This window comes from Ornithorhynchus anatinus, chromosome 21, assembly GCF_004115215.2.
Source record: "Ornithorhynchus anatinus isolate Pmale09 chromosome 21, mOrnAna1.pri.v4, whole genome shotgun sequence".
Lineage (NCBI taxonomy): Eukaryota > Metazoa > Chordata > Mammalia > Monotremata > Ornithorhynchidae > Ornithorhynchus > Ornithorhynchus anatinus.
Genome location: NC_041748.1, coordinates 8,164,846 through 8,188,002, shown reverse-complemented (window position 1 = coordinate 8,188,002; position 23,157 = coordinate 8,164,846). Strand labels below are relative to the sequence as shown.

The window sequence follows — 23,157 nt, the reverse complement described above, 5'->3', positions numbered from 1 at the left end:
GAGAAAAGGATAAGGAAGAGAGTAAGAAAAGGGAAGAGAAGGAGGGGTGATGGAGAGAAAGAGAAAGAAGAATGAGAAAGGGAAGGAATAGGCAGAAAAGGGAAGGACAAGGAGTCGGTTCGGCTGCAGGCACAGGTTGATCTCTTCCCCTTCACCTTCCTTTCTCCTCACCCCAGGGATTAAAGGGGGCAGTACCTAAGTGAGAGTTTCTAGATGTGCTTCCCAAACTCACCAATCCTGGATTGGGGAATCTGGAATATGTGCTGAAGCCTCCCAAAGAGTGTGATTCAAGTTCACAATGCTGGGACAATCTGTTTACAAAAACCCTTGCAGAGATTTCTGGAGATATTCAAATGTCAACTGACAATGAGGAAGGAGTATGTTTGTGATAATGAGTTCAGAGAAAGTGTTAACATTTTCCCTTTATGAAGTCCAAAATGCCAAATGCAAATTTTTGAGGTAATGAGGGTCAATGTGGTTATAAGGAGGGGATATTTCCCTGTAATATATGTGGGAATTTCCTGGAATATTACTGCCTTGGTATGCTAACTGACTCCAGGATTGAGACCCAGGGGAGAAGAGGGTTGAAATTCAGTTATGGCGAATAGTGCTGATTTGGGCACAACTCCATTTTCAAAGTCAGACGTCCAGCACAGATTTCCATCCCCACCCCCTAGCCCTACCCCTCATCCTCAACAAGCCAGATCGCTAGTTTAGGCTTATACCCTGGGCCTGAGCGGCCAGTTCAGGACTGGGGAGACATATATTCATTCATTCATTCATCCATCAATTCATTCATTCAATCATATTTATTGAGCACTTACTTTGTGCAGAGCACTGTACTGCAATACAGCAATTAACAGCAATTAACAGACTCATTTCCTGCCCACATTGAACTTACAGTCTAAAGGGGGAAGACAGACATCAATATAAATAAATTATAGATATGTGCATAAATGCTGTGGGGCCGGGAGAGGAGAAGAACAAAGTAAAGTCAGGGCAACAAAGAAGGGAGTGGGAGGTGAGGAAAAATGGGGTTTAGTCTGTAAAGGCCTTTTGGAGGAGATGTGCCTTCAATAAGTCTTTGAAAAGGGGGAAAGAGTAGTTGTCTGTTGGATTTGAGGAGGGAGGGTGTTCCAAGCCAGAGGCAGAACGTGGGCTAAGGGTTGGCTGTAAGATAGGAGAGACCGAGGCACAGTAAGAAGGTTAGCACTAGAGGAGTGAAGTGTGTGGGCTAGATTGTAGAGGAGAATAGCAAGAGGTGGGAGGGGCAAGGTGACTGAGTGCTTTAAAGCCAATGGTGAGGAATTTTTGTTTGATGAGGAGGTGGATGCACAGCCACTGGAGTTTTTTGAAGAGTGGGGTGACGTCCTGAATGTTTCCCTAGAAAAATGGTCCAGACATCTGACTGAAGTATGGACTGGGGTAGGGAGAGACAGGAGGCTGCAAGGTCATCAAGGTGGCTGGTGCAGTAATCCAGGTGGGATAGGATGATAGGATGGGAGGGATATGGATGTGGTGGGTGACGGGGGGGTAAATTGGATTACTGGTGCAAGAATAAGGCCCAAGCTCTGAAAGTGAGGAATGTCCAAGGCAAAGCCTCAGAAGATCCACTTGATTAAAATTAAGGAATAAAGTTTAAGATTGATGCAGAAGAATGATCACTCTAAAACCTCTTCTCCTAAATGCTGGAAACATCCACAGATGTTTCAAAGAAATCACTAAAGACCTCAGTCCCCTGAGAAGACACTAATTATTACAGACCTATGACAAATGAGGGTGAAAGGTGACACTCTCTTCCAGGCTCCATTGTAAGAGCACTGCCACCCTTCAGTCATCCCAATGGTGACTCTACTTTCCCTGAGGTCCAGGAGATGGGTAAAAGCAAGAGCGGGTCCACATACCATCTGGATGCTTGAGCCACCCATGCCCTGGGTCCAACAACCCCTCTCCCTTTCCAACCCTCAACTTTGCAGTTTGAAGATGGGCTTTATGAAGTATGCGCAGATCTTGAGCTTCCACTGTGAGATCAAACCCCATCAACACCTCATCTCCATGCAACGCTCCCCACCAGCACCTCAAGCCTGGGAGGCAACTGCAGCCATGGGGATGGATCCTAACAAGATTCGCAAAGGGCAGCAGACTCTGAAGTTGGCTGAGGGTGAGCTGCAGAAGTTTTGCATCAGCAGGAACTTTTGGGGAGGGCCTGGGAATGATTGATGCACAGGCACAGAAACAGAACAGGGACAGGCTTTCTATCTGCTAAGTGATGATGGCAGACTTCCAGCCCGAAAGCCAGAAATGGGCCAGAGAAGCAGCTTTTTTGCCTGGCAATAATAATAATAATAATAATGTTGGTATTTGTTAAGCACTTACTATGTGCAGAGCACTGTTCTAAGTGCTGGGGTAGATACAGAGTAATCAGGTTGTGCCACGTGAGGCTCACAGTTAATCCCCATTTTACAGATGAGGTAACTGAGGCACAGAGAAGTTAAGTGACTTGCCCACAGTCACACAGCTAACAAGTGGCAGAGCTGGGATTCGAACCCATGACCTCTGACTCCAAAGCCCGGGCTCTTTCCACTGAGCCACAGCAATCCATCAGCCAATCAATAGTCTTTATTGAGCACGTACACCTTGAAGAGAGCATGGTATAAAACACTTGGGAGAGTACAGTGGAGTGAATTGACACAATCCCTGCCTTCTAGAAGTTTACATTCTAGTGGGGGAGACAGGCACTAATATGAATTACAGGTAGAAGGAAGTGACAGAATTTAAAGGTATGTACATAAGAGCTGTTAGAATGGAGAGATGAGTGAGTACCTAAGTGCACAGAGGGTGAGGGTTCAAGAGCGTAGATGATATGGAAGTGTTGAAGTGGTAGTAGTGGGGGGAAATAGGGTGGGTAGTTGAGAAGTTAATTCGGGAAGGTCTCGTAGAGGACATGTGATTTCAGTAGAACTTTGAAAATGGGAAGAGTGGTGATCTGCTGGATGTGAAGAGGGTCCAAGAAATTCCAGGTAGGATGTTTTAGAAAAATGATCCAAGGTGCAGAGTGAGGTGTGGACTGGAGAAGGGAGAGATTGGAGGCAGGGAGGTCTGCAGTGAGACTGGTGCAGTAGTCAAATTGGGATATGACAAGCGCTTGGACCAGCCTGCTGTCAGTTTGGATGGAGGGGAGGGACAGATCTGGAGATGTGATGCAAAAGTTCATAGAATTTGGTTACTGTATATTTGAGCTGAAAGCGAGAGAGGTGTTAAGGAAAATGCCAAGGTTGTGGGCTTGAGAGATGAAAGACTGTAGGGGGATGGTAGTGAAAATAGTGATGGGAATGTCACTGATGAGAAGCACTGTGGCCTAGTGGATAGACCATGGGGCCGGGGGGCAGAAGGGCCTGGGTTCTAATCCCAGCTCTGCTTCTTGTCTGTTGGGTGACCTTGGACAGACCACTTAACTTGTTACCTCATTTGTAATTAATTTGTAATTAATACTGTGATCCCCATATGGGACATAGATTATGTCCAACCTGATTAGCTTGCATCTACTCCAGCACTTAATAAAGTATCTGGCACATAGTAAGCACTTAATAAACACGATAAAATAAGTCAGGGGAGGAGAGGATTAGTGAGGAAATTTGAGGAGTTCAGTTTTAGACATAGTGAGCTTGAGGTGCTGGTGGCATAGCTATGTAGAAGCAGGAAGAAACGCAAGATTGCAAAGAAGGGGAGAGTTTGGAACTAATGAGGTAGTTGGTAGTTGAATCTGTGGGAGTGGATGAGCTCTCCAAGGGAGCGAATGTAGTTGGAGAATAAAAGGGGACCCAGAATTAAGACTTGAGGTACTTCCGCATTTAGGGGGTGGGAGGGACCGGTACACCCAGTGAAAGAAAAGAAGCAGATTTGATAGTGTTTCCAGGATGAAGGATGTTCCACAGGGTCAAAATTTGTAGAGAGGTCAAGGAGGTCTGTGACTGAAGAGAGTTGGTTGGATTTGGCAAGGTCGTTGATGACTTTGCCAGAGAGCAGTTTCAGTGGAGTGGAGGGGGAAAGGATCGTAGAGCGTTGGGCAGGGAGTTGGAAGAGAGAAAGTGGAGGCAGCGGCTGTTAACCCATTCAAGGAGTTTGGACAGGCATGGTAGGAGGGAGTTGATCAGCAGAGGTTTTGTACCAGCGGAAACTATTTAAGAAGGAACTGGGAGGGCTGACTGCATCAGCTGAGGAAGGGAATCCAGAGCCACAAGTAACATGTACTGAGTGTTCTGAACCTCTTAGACCCGGGTGTGAGTAGGAATGAAAACAAGCCTTAGGAACACTAGCATTAATCTGAGCTTTCCTCCAATATATCTCTTGCTGTAATAAGTGCTTGGGAGAATACAACACAACAGAATTAGCAGACACATTTCCTGCCCATAATGAGCTTACAGTCTAGAGGCGGAGACAAACATTAATATAAAGACATAATTTACAATATATAATTTAAAGATATGTATGTAAGTGCTGGGGGTTGAGGGTGGGGCGAGAATTAATGCTCAAAGGTCAAAGATCCAAGTGCTTAGATGATGCCGAAGGGAAAGTGAGACAGGGAAAAGAGGGCTTAATCGGGGAAGGCCTCTTGGAAGAGATGTGAACTTAATCATGCTTCGAACGTGGGAAGAATTGTGGTCTGGTATATTTTGAGGTGGGAGGGAGTTCCAAGCTAGGAGGAGAATGTGGGAAAGAGGTAGGTGATGTGTTAGATGTGATGAGGGCATAGTGAATAAATTGGCTCTAGAGGAGTGGCGTGTGTGGGTTGGGTTGTAGTAGGAGATCCATGAAGTGAGGTAGGGTGGGGCAAGGTGATTGCTTTAAAACCAGTAGTAAGGAGTTTCTGTTTGATGCAGAGGTGGATGGGCAGCCATTGGAGGTTATTGAAGAGTGAAGAGACATGGACTGAACATTGTGTTAGAAAAATAATCTTTGCAGTAGAGTGAAGTATGGACTGGAGTAGGGAGAGAGAGGAGGCTGGGAGGTCAGCTAGGAGCCAGTTGCAAGAGTCAAAGGTGAGATAGGAGAAGTGCTTTGATCAGCATGGTAGCTGTTTGGATGAGAGGAAAGGATCGATTTTAGCAATGTTGTTAGGGTAGAACTGACAGGATTTGTTGACAGATTGAATATCTTGGCAGAATAATGTTGGCATTTGTTAAGCATTTATTATGTGCAGGGCACTGTTCTAAGCACTTGGGGAGATACAGCGTAATCAGATTGTCCCACGTGAGGCTCACAGTCTTTATCCCCATTTTACAGATGAGGTAACTGAGGCCCAGAGAAGTGAAGTGACTTGCCCACAGTCACACAGCTGACAAGTGGCAGAGGTGGGATTCAAACCCGTGACCTCTGACTCCCAAGACCGGGCTCTTTCCACTAAGCCACGCTGCTTCCCTAAGAGAGAAATGAGTTGAGGATAATACCAAGGTTATGGCCCTGTGAGCTAAAGAGGATAGTGGTACTATCTAAAGAGATAGGAAAGACATGAGGAGGACAGGGTTTGGGTGGGAAGAAAAGGAGTCCAGCTTTGGTCATGTTTAGCTTGAGGTGCTGGTGGGACATCCACATAGCGATGTCCTGAAGGCAGCAGGAAATGCTAGATTGCAGGGAATGAGAGAGGTTGCGGCTGGAAATGTAGATTTGGGAATCATCTGCAGCTAGTCGGTAGTTGAAGCCATGGGAGCAAATGAGTTCTCCATGGGAGTAAGTGTACATGGAGAATAGAAGGGGACCCCCACTGTGAGAGGTTGGGAGGCAAAGGAGGAGGAGAGCAAAAGAAACTGAGAGCTAGGAGGAGAGAGCTAGGTCAGAGAGCTAGGAGGAGAATCAGGAGATGATAGTGTCAGTGAAGCCATGGTTGTATAAACTTTTAAGGAGAAGAGGGTGGCCTACAGGGTGGAAGGCATCTGAGCAGTCTAGAAGAATTAGGACAAGACCATCAGATTTTGTGAGAAGAAGGTTATTGGATTCCTCAAAGAGGGTTGTTTCTGTGGAGTAAATGGGGCAGAAGCCAGATTGTAGGGGATCTAGGAGAGAACTTCATTCAGTAGTATTTATTGAGCGCTTACTATGTGCAGAGCACTGTACTAAGCGCTTGGAATAAACAAGTCGGCAACAACTGCAAAAGAGGAAGTGGAGACAGCAGGTGAAAACAATTCTGTCAAGAAGCTAGGAAGCAAATCATAGCAGGGAGATGGGCTGATAACTGGAAGGAGTTGTGGGGTCAAGGGAAGGATTTTTTAGGACATGGAATTTATAAGCGTGTTTGAAAGCAGTGGGGAAGAAGCCTTTGGAAAGTGGACAGTTGAAGATGGTAGTCAAGGAGGGAAGAAGGGAAGGGGGAAAGTGTTTTAATGAGGTATGAAGGGATGGGGTCAGAAACACTGATATTCTACAGTCCCAAATGCAGTTCCCAGGGGTTCCCTCCGCTGGTCCAGGTACTCCCTGAGTGCGGGACGCTTAAACGGGTGGGTTTTAACATATCCATTCATTTGCATCTGGCGTGTGGCAGAATGAGGAGCAGAAGGGTAGCATCGAAGCGGTGGTAGATCCCTGTCTCTTCTCTGTGAGGACCAATCCGGACTGTGGGAACGAAAACACAACTTGAATCTTCTTTCCAACACTGAGGAGCTCAACTCAGATGGTGGTTTGGAGACAGGGAGGGGAGGGAACAGTGTTGGGGGGAACTACTGCGACGGTACAGGGATGCCCTGTGGCAGCAGAGACTCTCTACCTGGAACTCCATGATAGAAGCAGCCCAGGCCTCATCTCTCTGCCAGGGAGTGCAAGCTGGAGGAGGGCATGAGTAACAAAAATCATTGGTTGAATGTAGGGTTTCTTAGGTGTAGGCTCGTATAATAATAATAATGTTGGTATTTGTTAAGTGCTTACTATGTGCAGAGCACTGTTCTAAGCGCTGGGGTAGATACAGGGTAATCAGGTTGTCCCACGTGAGGCTCACAGTTAATCCCATTTTACAGATGAGGTAACTGAGGCACAGAGAAGTGAAGTGACTTGCCCACAGTCACACAGCTGGAACTTTGGATTTCACTTTGACATGGTCAGTTGACTGCAAAGCGATTCATAATCATTTGTACGGCCTCTTTTGTACTGCATACAGCAGTTCCTCAATGACTGTCTCAAAGACTACTGAAAATGGCTGTAATCCATTCTGCTGGAAAAGTTTCTCAGTGGATTAGAATGCGTTCCGATTCTGGCTCCCAAATCCTCCATGGCAACCTCCAGCTTGACAACACGGTATAGGTTGATACATGGTTAACTGCGATTTACAATCATGTGTGATACAGTGCCTTTAGGGGAGTTTCTGTTTTTGATTTCACATTGCAGTTTTGAAAAAGACATTAAATACCTGATTTGAACACACTGCCACCTAATGCAGGAATATATGACTGGGACATGATTGAATTTTACATCGTTAAAAAAATATTTCACAGTGCAATTGTATACCACATCAGAAAGATTTTTTTAAATTAAAAAAATACATGGCATAATTCATAGGAAAGATAGTGATTTCTTCATAGTTGTAAAATATTGAAATAACTCATTGTGGGCAGGGAATGTGTCTGTTACATTGTTATATTGTACTCTCCCAAGTGCTTAGTACAGTGCTCTGCACACAGTAAGCGCTCAATAAATACTACTGACTGACAATAGCTTCATTTATTCTAGAACTTTTGTTCACAGGCTGAGACTGGAAATGGCTTTGGGTGGCTAAGCGGCTGGACTTTTCTGGTTGAAGAGACAACAAACAGTTCACTGAAACATGATATGGAAATTCAACTAAATCAGAATTGAAGAGTTGTCATCACAGATCATTCTGCCTGGGCCACACCGCAAGTCAGATCATGATGTTTTCCAAAGAAGGCACCTACCTTAAGGCTAAGTGGGTGCAAATTCTGAAACTGGAATGACAATAGTTACTCATCACAGCAGGAGAGTCAAAGGGGTTGCTTGGTTATGTCCACTTGGCATAAGATCCTCTTGTTTACGCCAGGCTGAGAGAGTCATTTGAACTCATGCCCCTGGACTGGCCATAGTGCAGAGTGCAGTTTATGAGGCCCATATAAATCATCTCTAATAAAGGAGCTTGCCGTTTCAAGACAGTCTGCTTTTTACAGGAATTCTGAGACTCTTTTCCGAGAGTCAAGGGACTGTGCTTCTGAATCTCGATGCCCTTAATCTCTGCATTTTTTCTTGCAGCTTGAACCTCCCATCACTAACTTTCATTACTGTTTATGAGCAGGATTTATTTCCCAACCAAATTTAATGTTTGAAAAGAAAAAAAAAATTGAAGTCAGAAGCCTTTCTTCTGGACTGCATTTTATTAATGGCTGCCCCATGCTGAGGCCTTCCATGTGATTGTTTGGGGACAAATTAACTACGCTTCAGTAGAACATCGTGTCCCAGGACTAGATGCAGAACTAAAGTTGTGACTATGTCTGGCATTTTTGGGGGAGTGGGGAGGGGGGTGGCTGACCTGTCTTTTGCAGTGCCTTTAGAACTAATTCAATGAATGAAATTAAATTTCTCATTAAGAAAGCACTCTCTCCTAAAAAAAAACTCATTTATACAAGAGGTCTCTATCTCTAGAACATCAACATCCAGAATGTCCCTGGTCACTGCTCTTACAGGATAGATTAGAGTTGAATGCCACTTAGTTGGAGAAAGAAATATAGTTATGTTAGGCCCTATGCCTTGTTTGAAGTTATTTTGAGTTTCTTTGTCATTGATATTTTCCATTTGCACCCTTCCTTGTGATATTTAAAGAAACTGAGTGGGTGAGCTGAAAAGACATCACTTCTACTGACCCCTCCCTACCCCAGGCCTCAAATTTCTGGGCCCCTAAGTTGACATTCTCATTACTACTTGCTCAGGCAACAACCAGTAGGGAATGTGACTTCGTATGTGCTTTGAGGTAGATGGCATGTGTTAAATCAACTCTATTTGTAGACATAATGATAATAAATCCATCAATTGTATTTACTGTGCACTTACTGCACAGAGCTTGGTAGAGTAGAGTATAACAGGGTTAGTAGTCACTATCCCTGCCCACAAAAGATAATAATAATAATAATGATATTTGTTAAGCACTTATTTGTTAAGCACTGAAGCAGCGTGGCTCAGTGGAAAGAGCACGGGCTTTGGATTCAGGGCTCATGAGTTCGAATCCCAGCTCTGCCACTTGTCAGCTGTGTGGCTGTGGGCAAGTCACTTAACTTCTCTGTGCCTCAGTTCCCTCATCTGTAAAATGGGGATTAAGACTGTGAGCCCCACGTGGGACAACTTGATTCCCCTATGTCTACCCCAGCGCTTAGAACAGTGCTCGGCACATAGTAAGCGCTTAACAAATACCAACATTATTATTATTATTATTACTATGTGCTCAACACTGTTCTAAGCAATGGGGTAGATATAAGCACATGAGGCTCTCAGTCTAAGTCAGAGAGAAAACAGGTATGGAATTCCTATTTTGCAGATGAGGGAACTCGGCACAGAGAAGTTAAGTGACTTGCCCAAAGTCACACAGCAGACAAGTGGCAGAGCTGGAATTAGAGCCCAGGGTCTCCGATTCCCAGGCCCATGCTTTTCCCATTGGGCCATGCTGCTTCCCAGATGCTGAAAGAAATATGGAGATTTTTGATGCTGAAGTGGTATTTCCTTAAGCACTTACCTTTCCTTACCTACTTGTTTATTCAAAACTTTGAAGTCTGGGAAGGTGGTGGCCATGGTAACGAAAGACTACTGTTTGGAGTGGCAAGGAACATGAAGAATGCCCCCATCAGATAAGGTGTCATGCTGTTGATATTTATACTTTTCGATTGTTGAATTTTTCAATTTGTCCTTATTTTAATCACTCAATCAGTGGCATTTATTGAGCACTCACATTGTGCAGAGCACTGTAATAAGTGCTTGGGAAAGGACAGAACAGAATTGGTATACATGTTCCCTGCCCACAAGGAGCTTACCATTTAAAGAAATTTATTTCTTTATATTTCTTTATATTTTGTTATTAGGAATTTTTCCTTTTATCCATGTCCCTGCTTCCATCATGTATATTGATTGTGCATCCTTGGGGGATAGAAATCACAACTAAATTGTATTTATGGCAGCACAGACCAGTCTAGGAGTGGGGAGACAGACAACAAAACAAAACAAGTAGACAGGCATCAATAGCATCAATATAAATAAATAGAATTATACATATATACATCATTAAAATAAAAAGAATAATAAAATAATAAATATGCACATTTATACCCAAGGGCTGTGGGGTGGGGGGAGGGGTACATCAGAGGGAGGGAGTAGGGGCGATGGGGAGGGGAGGCGGAGCAGAGGAAAAGGGGGATCCAGTCTGGGAAGGCCTCCTGGAGGAGGTGAACTTTCAGAAGGGGCTTGAAAGGGGGGAAGTGTGTTAGTTAGGCAGATGTGAGGATGGAGGGCATTCCAGGCCAGAGGTGAGACGTGGGCCAGGGGTCGACAGTGGGACAGGTGAGAATGAGGCACAGTGAGAAGGTTAGCAGCAGAGGAGTGGAGTGTGCAGGCTGGGCTGTAGAAGAAGAGAAGGGAGGTGAGGTAGGAGGGGGCAAGGTGATGGAGAGCTTTGAAGCCAAAAGGGAGGAGTTTTTCCTTGATATGAAGGTTAATAATGTTGGTATTTGTTAAGCGCTTACTATGTGCCGAGCACTGTTCTAAGCGCTGGGGTAGACATAGGGGAAGCAGGTTGTCCCACGTGGGGCTCACAGTCTTCATCCCCATTTTACAGATGAGGGAACTGAGGCACAGAGAAGTTAAGTGACTTGCCCACAGTCACACAGCCGACAAGTGGCAGAGCTGGGATTCGAACTCATGAGCCCTGATTCTAGGGCCCGTGCTCTTTCCACTGAGCCACGCTGCTTTGATAGGGGATTATCAACTGATTATTGAGGAAGGGAGTGACATGCTCAGAGCATTTCTGTAGAAGGATAATCTGGGCAGCAGAATGAAGTATAGACTGAAATGGGGAGAGAAAGGAGTTAGGAAGGTCAGAAAGGATGCTGATGCAGTAATCCAGTCAGGATATGATGAGTGATTATACTAACAAGGTAGTGGTTTGGATGGAGAGGAAAGGGCGATCTTGGCGATGTTGTGAAGGTGAGACCAGATAGGCTTATGTCACTTAGATCTGAAAAACTTGGTTCAGGTCAACTCTTGCCTCAGGAATTTGATATTGGGGTTAAGACCAATCTCTCTAAATCTTGTCTGTATCCCGAACAAAATCCCCCTCCTCTAGGCTGCTGGCTGCCCCAGATGGAAAACCTTCCCACCCTGTAGGCTTTTTTTTTTCCTTCAACAGAATTGCCAGCAAAAATTTCACTTTCATTCATTCAATAGTATTTATTGAGCGCTTACTATGTGCAGAGCACTGTACTAAGCGCTTGGAATGAACAAGTCGGCAACAGATAGAGACAGTCCCTGCCCTTTGATGGGCTTACAGTCTAATCGGGGGAGACAGACAGACAAGAACGATGGCAATAAATAGAGTCAAGGGGAAGAACATCTCGTAAAAACAATGGCAACTGAATAGAATCAAGGCGATGTACATTTCATTAACAAAATAAATAGGGTAATGAAAATATATCCAGTTGAGCAGACGAGTACAGTGCTGAGGGGATGGGAAGGTAGAGTGGGAAGAGCAGAGGGAAATGGGGGGAAAAGAGGGTTAAGCTATGGAGAGGTGAAGGGGGGCGGTAGAGGGAGTAGAGGGAGAAGGGGAGCTCAGTCTGGGAAGAACTCTTGGAGGAGGTGAGTTTTAAGTAGGGTTTTGAAGAGGTGAAGAGAATCAGTTTGGTGGAGGTGAGGAGGGAGGGCGTTCCAGGACCGCGGGAGGACGTGGCCCAGGGGTCGACGGCGGGATGGGAGAGACCGAGGGACGGTGAGGAGGTGGGCAGCAGAGGAGTGGAGCATGCGGGGTGGGTGGTAGAAAGAGAGAAGGGAGGAGAGGTAGGAAGGGGCAAGGTGATTTTGAGCCTTGAAGCCTAGAGTGAGGAGTTTTTGTTTGGAGCAGAGGTTGATAGGCAACCACTGGAGTTGTTTAAGAAGGGGAGTGACATGCCCAGATCGTTTCTGCAGGAAGATGAGCCGGGCAGCGGAGTGAAGAATAGACTGGAGCAGGGCGAGAGAGGAGGAAGGGAGATCAGAGAGAAGGCTGACACAGTAGTCTAGCTGGGATATAACAAGAGCCTGTAGCAGTAAGGTAGCCGTTTGGATGGAGAGGAAAGGGCAGATCTTGGCGATATTGTAAAGGTGAAACCGGCAGGCAGGTCTTGGTAACGGATAGGATGTGTGAGGTGAATGAGAGAGACGAGTCAAATATGACACCGAGATTGCGGGCCTGAGAGACAGGAAGGATGGTCGTGCCATCCACGGTGATAGGGAAGTCTGGGAGAGGACTGGGCTTAGGAGGGAAGATGAGGAGTTCAGTCTTGCTCATGTTGAGTTTTAGGTAGCGGGCCGACATCCAGGTGGAGACATCCTGGAGGCAGGAGGAGATGCGAGCCTGAAGGGAGGGGGAGAGGACAGGGCAGAGATGTAGATCTGTGTGTCATCTGTGTAGAGATGGTAGTCAAAGCCGTCACCCCTTACTGCTCAACAAACTGGTATCATTCTCTCATTAATTTGCTCCAGTGGTCTCATTCCTTGAAAACCTTCATCTCCCAATATTTTGATCCCAATATGTTGTACCCAATTCCCCAACACCTCCTTGTGACCTGGAAAAAGACAAACTCAGCCAATTGCCTCAGGGCTGGGGACAGTCATCCCTCCTACCCATGCTGGGCTGCCCACATTTGGGACCTCATCCCACACATCCAATCCATCACCAAGACCTGCTGGTCTCACCTTTATAATATCTCTAAGATCCGCCCTTTCTCTCCACCCAAACGGCTATCTTAGTGGTACAGGCTCTCATAATATCCCGGCTGGATTACTGTGTCAGCCTTCTCTCTGATCTCCCTTCCTTCTGTCTCTCCCCGCTCCAGTCTATTCTCCATTCCACTGCCCGGCTCGTCTTACTGCAGAAACGCTCTGGGCATGTCACTCCCCTTCTTAAAAACCTCCAGTGGTTGCCTATCAACCTCCGCACGAAACAAAAACTTCTCACTCTAGGCTTCAAGGCTCTCCATCACCTTGCCTCCTCCTACCTCTCCTCCCTTGTCTCTTTCTACTGCCCACCCCACACGCTCCGCTCCTCTGCCACCCACCTCCTCACCATCCCCCATTCTCGCCTATCCCACTGTTGACCTCTGGACCACGTCCTCCCACTGTCCTGGAATGACCTCCCTCCTCACCTCTGCTAAATTAATTCTCTTCCCCTCTTCAAAGCCCTACTGAGAGCTCACCTCCTCCAAGAGGCCTTCTCAGACTGAAATTCCCGCTTTCCCCTCTGCTCCCTCTGCTGCCTCTCTGCCCCCCTTCACCTCCCCTCAGCTAAGCCCCCTTCCCCCCCTTTCCCTCTGCTCCTCCCCCCTCCCTTCCCCTCCCCTCTGCACTGTGCTCATCCGCTCATTTGTATACATTTTTATTACCCTATTTATTTTGTTAATGAGATGTACATCCCCTTGATTCTATTTATTGCTATTATTTTTGTCTATCTCCCCCGATTAGACTGTAAGCCCGTCAATGGGCAGGGATTGTCTCTATCTGTTGCCGAATTGTACATTCCAAGCGCTTAATACAGTACCTTAGTACAGTGCCTTAGTAGAGTGCCTTACTTAGCACCTAGTAAGCGTTCAATAAATACTATTGAATGAATGAATGGGACTTTCTACCCTCATTTCCCAGCAAAATTATACAGTAAATCTAAATCAACCTAGAGTCCCCTTCTATCCTGGGGACCTGAGTGAATGTTTGTTTTGACCAATGGTCTACTGCACTTCCCTTTATCACCAGAGTGGTTGGACTCTGTATTTTCATGTTGTCTTTTTTGTTGTTTGGCATTTACATCATTTCATCATTCCTACTATGTCTGTCACCAAACTCTACCCCACTTTGTTTTATATTGAGAATCCTTGGAGGGTCAGGGTCTGGGCCTAATTCTCAGCTGTGTATTTTTTTCCTCAGTGTTTCATACAGTGCTCTGCACATAATAAGCCCTTAATAAGTATTATTACAATTATAACTGGTTTAATCGGGATAACAGGTCAATCCTTGTTATTCACTTTTTGGTGTCCAGAGCCTTCACTCTCTCAACCTGGGTTTTTCTTTTGGTTGAAGGGTCCCTGAGTGAACACACTAGGTCTCTGTCCAAAATTGTGCTTTCAGTCAATCATCAGTTATATTTATTGAACATTTATGTGCTTGGAAGAGTACAATACTATAGATTTGGTAGACCTAATTCCTGTCTTCAAGGGCTTATAGTTTAGTGGAGGAGACAGAAATTAAAATAAATTACAGATGGAGTAAACGGTTATGGAAACAAGCGTTGAGGGGTTGGGAAAAAATTTCAAGTTCTCACAGGGAACTTGAAAACAATATCTTCAAGTCTAAAAGTCTATGACAACTCCATTCTGAACTGTAAAGCTTCTGCTATGCCCTTTCCCTGTCTGGGATTTTCCATGAATTGAATTCCCTTAAAGGACCCCTTCATTCTTTGCTGACTCACCAGAATTTCTGCAATTCTCTGTTTTGCTGCCTGCACGAAAGGGAGTGACTGGAAGAGTTCTGGTTCTGGGCTCTTCCCCAGCTGAGTTACTTTAGTTGCCGCTTGTTTCTGCAGCCAAGTTTGAGCCTTGGCTAGACTTCAAGTTGACCGATAGGGGGTAGACCTCCTAGATAACAGAGGTCATCTGCAGGGTCATTTAATGCCTAAAGAGAGCACTTATACTTCACTCCCTTAACACAAGGACTGTAGGAGAAGTCAGTGTAGGCCATCCAAAGACCAAAAGATTTCATCTTTCTGCTTCATTTTTATATAATTTCAAAATCTCCTTTCTGGCTAACACATATCTGGAGAAGCCACATATTCACTAAGCCACACTTGGAGAAGCAGCGTGGCTTACTGGATAAAGCATGGCCCTGGGAGTCAGAAGGACATGGGTTCTAATCCTGGCTCTACCACATGTGTGCTGGATAATGTTGGCCATGGCATTTCACTTTTCTGGTCTTCAGTTACCTTATTTGTAAAATGGGGTTTAAGAGTGTGAGCCCCATGTGGGACAGGGACGGTGTCCAATCTGATTGACTAGTATTGACCCCAGTGATTAGAACAGTGCTTTGCACATGGTAAGCGCTTAACAAGTACCATGATTATCATTATATCCTTTTATTCTAATTGACTCTCTTTCTTGATTATCTAGGGGGAAATAATTGATACCTAATGCAAATTATCCTTCCTTCTGATAATTCTTTTAGCCTATGTTAATGAACTTTCCTGATGATAACAATCAGGTTTAAAGAGCCCATCCCTAGTTATTTGCCTTTTTTATGGTTTTGTTAAGCACTTACTGTGTGCCAGGCACCATACTAAGCACTGGGGTAGATAGGTTAGACCCAGTCCATGTTCCATAAAGAGCTCATGCTCTTAGTCCCCATTGTATAGATGCGGTAACTAAAGCACAGAGAAATTAAGCTACTTTCCCCAGGTCACATAGCAGATAAGTGGCGGAGCTGTGATTAGAACCCAGACTCTCTGACTCCCAGGCCTGTGCTCTTTCCACTAGATCCCATTGCTGTCTTGCCGTGATAATAGACATATTGTAATCCCATCGGCTAAAAGGAGGATGTTTCTGGTCTCATAAAACTGTTTCTGGTCACTCCTCACTACTAAATCACTCTTAACCATTGTCTGGGTTCTTCCTTCCCAGAAACCAGAGTGAATATTTATTCCCACAGAATCACTCCCTTTCCATACTCTGTGGGTAAAATCAAACTATGAGTGATTCAATTTGACCCACTTTTGAGGGCAGAGATTCTTTCTTTTAATCTCTAGTGTATGTTCCCTAGATCTTAGTACAGGACTCTGCACATAGTAACCACTCAATAAACACTACTAATTGATCCATCATGTCAGCAGTGATGGTACAGTAAAGTACATGTGTTATCTTAAAATGGCCCACGAGTGACTGCTGAAGGAGTCTGACCCTAGTGGCAGCCATCAGTGGTTACAAGGAAGGGGGAAGGTCAGCCTTAGAACCTTAGCTCTAAGCACTTCCAGAAAAAAGGGGAGAAAGCAAACCCACATGAACTGTGTGAGAAGCATCAGTCTAATCCTCACTTAGCTGATGTGTTTCCCTAAATACAGAAACCACGTGTACAGTCTGGGCATTTTTGTTTGTTCAGAAGTGTTGGCAACCTGCTATCCAGGTAAAGAAGATGCTGCCCTGTGACATCATAAAAGTCACAAAACTCTCCCAATTCAGATTGACAGTCAATGAATTGAGATAGTACAGTACTCTGCACATAGTAAGTGCTCAATAAATATGATTGAATAAAGCATGAGAACTCTCTGAATGGTTATGAATGCATGTCACCCTCCAGAGATAAAGTGACTCCTAAGGTAACACAGCAAACCAGGAAAAAGTCAGGATTGGAACTCAGGTGTTCTGACTTCCAGTCCTCTGCTATTTCCCTGAGACAGGCACTGTACTAGACGTTGGGGTGGATATAAGAAAATCAGGTCAGACAAATTCCCTGTCCCATATGGGGCCTCACAGTCTTAATCCTCATTTTACAGATGAGGGTACTAAGGCACAGAGAAGTTAAGTGACTTGACCATTATCACACAGCAGATACACATGGCAGAACCAGGATTAGAATCCAGGTTTTTCTGACTCCCAGGCCCATGCTCTAACCACTAGGCCATACTGCTTCTTTACTAATCAATCAATCAATCAATATCACTGTTGGGTTCAATATTCACAACATTTCTTGAATTTGCTCTTTCCATCTAAACTGCTGCTTTGTTGATCAAAGCACTTAGACTGTGAGCTCCATGTGGGGCTTGATTATCTTGTATTTACCCCAGTGCTCAGGACAGAATAAGCACTGAACCAATTCATTTATTCATTCAATCGCATTTATCAAGTGCTTACTGTGTGCAAAACACTGTACTAATACTTGGGAGAGCACAATATAATAATAAACGGACACATTCCCTGCCCACCAATGAGCTCACCATCAAATACCACAATTATTGCAATATCCCACCTTGACTACTGCACATTAGCCTCCTCGCTGACCTCTCTGCCTCCTGTTTCTCCCCTCTCCAGTTTTTACTTCACTCTGCAGCCCAGATCATTTATCTAAAAAAACTTCAGTTGACACCTCCCCACTCTTCAGAGAACTCCAGTGGTTGCCCATCCATCTTCATACCAAAAAGAAACTCCTTTCCATAGGCTTTTTAGCAATCAACTCTCCTCCTCCTCCCTTACCTCACTGATTTTCTACTACAACGCAGCTGCTTGAGGGTCAGGGTCTTTGTCTAATTCTCAGTTGTGTAGTCTTTCCCAGCCATTAGTAGAGTGCTCTACTAAGTAGAGTGCAAACATTTTGTAAATACCATTACTACCAAGTTGCTCCTCTAATGCCACTGTACTTCAATTTTGCCCATTTCACCACCCACCTTTGCCCATGTCCTCTCTCTGTCCTGGAGCCACCCCTTCATATCTGTCAACCTGTCACTCCCCCATCTTCAAGAACCTTACTAATATGGTATCTCCTTCCAGAGACCTTTCTGACTATCCCCTCATTTTTCCCTATTCTCCTCTTCCGCATCGTCTACACACTTGGGTTTGGACCCCTTAAGCATTTTACCCCGCTCCCAACCCCTTAGCTCTTATTATGTACATTATCTTTGTATTCTACCATTTTCCTTAACTATAATTTATTTTAATGTACATCTCCCTCTTCAGACTGTAAGCTTCTTATGGGCAGGGATCATGTCTAACAAATCTTTTATACTATACTCTTCCAAGTGCTTAGTACAGTGCTCTGAATGCAGTAAATGCTCAATGAATACCATTGACTAAGACCAATAATAATAATTAAATAATGATTGTATTTATTAGGTACTTACTATGTTCCAAGGACTGCGCTAAACTCTGGGGTGGATATAAAATAATCAGGTTGGACACAGTGCCTGTACATTTGGGGCTCACAGTCTAAGTAGGAGGGAAAATGATATCTCTGAGGTCTGTCTCACAGGAACAACTGCGATTCATGTGTAAATCTATTCTATAGGCATGGAGGTGTGTATAGGAGGGGTGCACAGTTTCACCTTTTCCAACCCCTATCCCCCAACCCTGACTCCAGCAAGGTGTTTTGGATTCTGTTCAAGCCAGCAGGATATAGGAAGCACATCAATCTTTACAGTCACTCTCATACACCTGCATGAAATTCTTCATCAGTATGTCTTTGTCCAACCCTAAGGACAAGCACTCATACACACAAATGCTCACACCATGACACTGACATACATTCAGCCTAATTTGTGACAGGCACAAACCTTTTGAGTCATCTAGGAGTAAGATACTTCATATAGGAGGGAGACACCCCTTTCTCAGATGTAGCCCTCTAAAATGTGTCCAGCTGGAATGAACTTATGAGGAATCCTTCTGAGTTTTGAGACTGGAAACCTAATGATGGGTAAATGGTTTCTCCCCCTAGATGTTGGCTGAATTCATGCTCCCCATTGAAAACTTCCCTTTGAGAGGAACCAAAAATGCTACTGAAAGCGAATGATTTTTGTCTGGCATTTTAAGGTGTAATTGTTTCATTTTTCCCAGCCAGCCACTCTAAAGAAGAATAAGTGCTGTAGTGTCTGTCTTTTATTCTCTACCCAGATGACTATATTTTTACTTTCTCTTTGTGTGAGAGTTCCAAAATTTGTCATCTTTAACACTTTGAGACCTCCAAAGCTGCATGGCCTACTGGATAGAGTACGGGCCTGCGAGTCAGATAAACTGGGGTTCTAATCCTGGCTCAGCCACGTATCTGCTGTATGACCTTGGGCAAGTGACTTCACTTCTCTGTGCCTCAGTTACTTCGTCTCCAAAATGGGGATTGATACTGTGAGCCCAGTGTGGAATATGGACTAGGTCCAACCTGACTATCTCATATCTACCCTAAAACCTGGTACAGTGCCTGGCACATACTAAGTGCTTAACAAATTCCATAAAAAAATACATGATTCCTCTACATCCATCTCAAGGCAGGCCTTGGCCTGTCCTCTGTTTTCTGCAAGAGTCATACACAACGCTCTCCAAATGTAGCAGGCCTGATTACTCTCAACTATAACCAAGCTAACCAGTTGAGTTTGGAGAGGTCCTTACCCATCTGACAGCCTCAGTGACTCCAATGTGAACAATATTCTAACATCTATCACCCCATTTGACCCACAGATCCTAGTTACACACACCTTATCTATTCATTTATATCTTCATGGCTTCAAAGAGACTGCATAACTGCCCCTTGTAGCTGGAGTAATGAAACAGTCTGCTTCCACCCAACCATCTTTGTAAGGTTCGAAAACTTCACAAACATTGTCCAAGGAGAACAGGGGCGCCTGTTTAATGTGCCCCCCACTTTTTGAAACAATCGTAACAGTGCCAAGCAAACTCTTAGTAACAGAATTTGGACATTCAAAATAACTTTTCTTGTTACCTGCCAACTTATCAGAAGCTGAGTCTACCCTCATGGCTTTCAATCCATTAGAGGTTTGATCCTCTTTGACAATGGCAGTAGTTTTCTGGCCAACATTCAGTGGCCCATTACTAGCCACTACATTCCAAGTGAAGCGGATCGTGTCACTAATCATGGCATAATCACTACAATGTGTAGAAGCTTTTGATTTTGTGGCAGTTTGTATAGTTGTGGATTTCTTCTGCTGTGGCATGTCATGTTAGTTCCTTAACTTGGTGTTCAGTTGTATCTATTGTGTGTTTTCTCTGAGCAGCATACTGCACTGTGCTTAGGGAATGTGTATATATCTATGATTCTATTTATCTTGATGATATCAACGCCAGACTACTTGTTTTGTTTTGCTTTGTTGTCTGTCTCCCCAGATTAGACTGTGAGCCTGTTGTTGGGCAGGGATTGTCTCTATCTTGTACATTCCAGGCGCTTAGTACAGTGCTCTGCACATAGTAAGTGCCCAATAAATACGATTGAATGAATGAATGAATGAAGAGTTGAGCCAGAGAGTTGGTCCTTGCCCTCAAGGAATTTCTGCAGGACTGAACAAGAGGGAGTTGCCTTAAAATGCCAAAGAAGAGCATTTGGTTAGATGGAAAATAGATCCTCATGACTGTCAGGGTGGAAAACTATTGGAGTAAACTTCCAATGAGGTGGTCAAGTCTCCATCCCTAGAGACAACTAAGAAGAGGATAGTGTGGAAGGTTGTTGAGTTGTTGAATGTATCTTCATCATCCACCATATGTCATCTTCTAGACCATATCACTCCTTTCCTCAAATACCTCCCATTTCCGTATCTCCCATGATTTCTTCTCAAATAATAATGATGGTATTTGTTAAGCACTTACTATGTGCCAAGCACTGTTCTAAGCACTAAAGCACTGTTCAAAGTGCTAATAAAGTAAAGCCTTCTCTTATAGACATCAAGGCACTCCATCATCTTTCTCCCTATTACCTATCTCCTTTCTTCTCCCACTTCACTCCAATTCAAATTCTTTGCCCTCCCTAACCAACTTTCTAACTGTCCCTTGCTCTTGATTTTTCCAAACTGATCCATTGCTTATGCCTTTCCCCAGACTGGACTTCCCTGCCCTCCCACTTCTGCTTTACCAAGTGACATTCTTCCCTTCCTTCATATCTCTCATAAAAGGCAACTTTAGTAATCAATCAGTGGTATTTATTGAGCGCTTACTGTGTGCAGAACACTTGGGAGAGTACAAAGCAACAGCACTGGCAGACGGGCAGGAGATATTCTCTGATTAACTCCTCATCCTTCTAATTCATTCCATCCCATCTGCCTCCTCATCACTCTAGTATAGCTGTTTGTTTATTTGTTGCTGATTTTTGTTATGGTAATTGTAAAACCAACAAATTCCAACATTATTAAAACCCTTACTATGTGTCAAGCACTGTTCTAAGCACTGGGGTAGATACAAGTTTATCAGGTTGGACACAGGCCCCATCCCATATGGGACTCAGAGTCTACATTGGAGGGAGGAGGATTTAATCCCCATATTACAGGTGAGGTAACTGAAGCCCAGAGAAGTTAAATGACTTGCCCAAGGTCACACAGAAAGAAATTGGCAGACCTGGGATTAGAACCTAGGTCCTCCGATTCCCAGGCCTGTTCAGTTTCCACTAAGTCATTCCACTTCTCATTCTCTTGTGTTTATTTACCTTGGGCTTTCAGTAGCCAGACAAAAGTGGTAACCAAGTGAAAAGCAAAAGAAGTTTCTCAAACCTGGGAATCTTGTCCCACTCAATTCAAGAAAGCAGGAGGAACCTACCCTGTGGGAAAAAAATAGGGAAAAAAATAAAGCTTTGGTGAATCACACACAGGCTCTACTTTTAAATATGAAAATCCTGTAAACAAGAGCGTATATTAATGCCAGCAGTGATGACTGTCAGCTTCTAAGATTGAACTCTCACCCAAGTGGTGAGATTTCAGCAATTCACAATGAAGCTTCGGGCATTGCCGAGCCAAGTTAGTGAAATCTCCATGGCACCCAGAGGCCCATGCCAAAGCTGCTCTTGCAGACTTCTTCTCCATGAGAACTCTGATTTCCTAGCTTGGAAGTCTCTAAAACAGAACCTTTTTCTTGTCTCTTGGTTACTTGACATAAAACATGACAAATAACAAGAGAAAGAAACAATCCACGAGGATCTGGATAAGATCACATTTTCGGCTCCCCAATCTGGCAAGCTAATCATCATGGGAAATTTCAGTGCATGGGTGAGTAATGATGCCGAAGCTCGGAAAAAACATCATGGGACATCATAGGATTAGAAAGTCGAAGAGCGGCGGGTGACTCCTGCTCAGTGAATGTGCCAAAATTCAGCTGATGATCATCAACAAACTCTTCTGACTCCCAAACAAAAGAGTCTTGCCAATGCACTCAAAGTCTAAATGGTGACATCCCTTATAACTTCCACTGTTTGTCGGGGGAACTTGAAAGATGTATAGTTCCCTGCAGTCACAAGAGGAGAGGAATGTTGACCATTTGAATCATACAATCACACCCTTCATGCAATTCAAGCTCAAGCTCTCAGTTCAGGCAATCTCTCAAAAAACCAGCATCCAAACAATCAAGAATGCTAAATGCCAAATTGCTGGAGGATAAAGAAACTGACGAGATGCTCTGTGATGACATCACAGTAGCCTGGTGGAACAAAGGAGCCCAGTGACAGATAACAGCATAAGAACACTGGATAACTGGGTGTAACCAGAAGACAACATCAAGACTGGTTTGATGAAAAATCTCAGAGTTATAAATGACTAATGGAAAAATAGGAAATGCATCATCAACATCTAGAAGATCCTCAGAGTCAAAACAAAGTGGTGACCCCAAAACTCTGGTTGGTTCATAAGCCGTCCATAATGATCCATGATTAATGTTGAGATGTGAAAGCTGAAAAGATCTAGGGATAAACTGGCTGTCACCAAACTGAAGACTTTTACAAATCACTATGCTTCCTCTGCTCCTTCATTCATGCTCCACTGTGCTGCTGGAGTCAAGGTAGGCACCAGAATGACTTCAGAAACTTTACATGTACCCATGCATACTTGAACTCTGCTCATTTTTCTGCACAGCAATATTCTTTTTCAATCAATCATATTTATTGAGCATTTACTGTGTTCCTCCCTCATCATCACCCATGCTCACTGCCACACTATTTCAGACCTTTAATTACTTACTGAAGGTACCAGTGTCCCCTTCTCCTCTCTCATTTGCCCCCTTCCTCACAAACTACTTTGTTGAAAAAAATGAAATAATCAGATGTGATTTCCTCAGACTTCTTCTCTTGCATTCCCAATTCTTTCCCACATCTATATCCACTCTTTCATCCTTCTGTCTTCTGTCATCTGTCTGTCTTCTTTAAATGCTTTCAAAATATACCCCTCCATCTGTGCTCATTTCACCTTCTAAATACCGCTTGTTCTACTCT

General features: G+C 44.2%; 1 long non-coding RNA gene across 1 annotated transcript; it reads left to right on the top strand.

Moving 5' to 3' along the window:
• Window positions 1-2,094: 2,094 nt before the first annotated feature.
• Window positions 2,095-8,143, top strand: LOC120639062. Its single transcript, XR_005661236.1, has 2 exons — window positions 2,095-2,161; window positions 7,729-8,143. It is a non-coding gene; the product is annotated as an uncharacterized LOC120639062 (long non-coding RNA).
• Window positions 8,144-23,157: the final 15,014 nt, after the last annotated feature.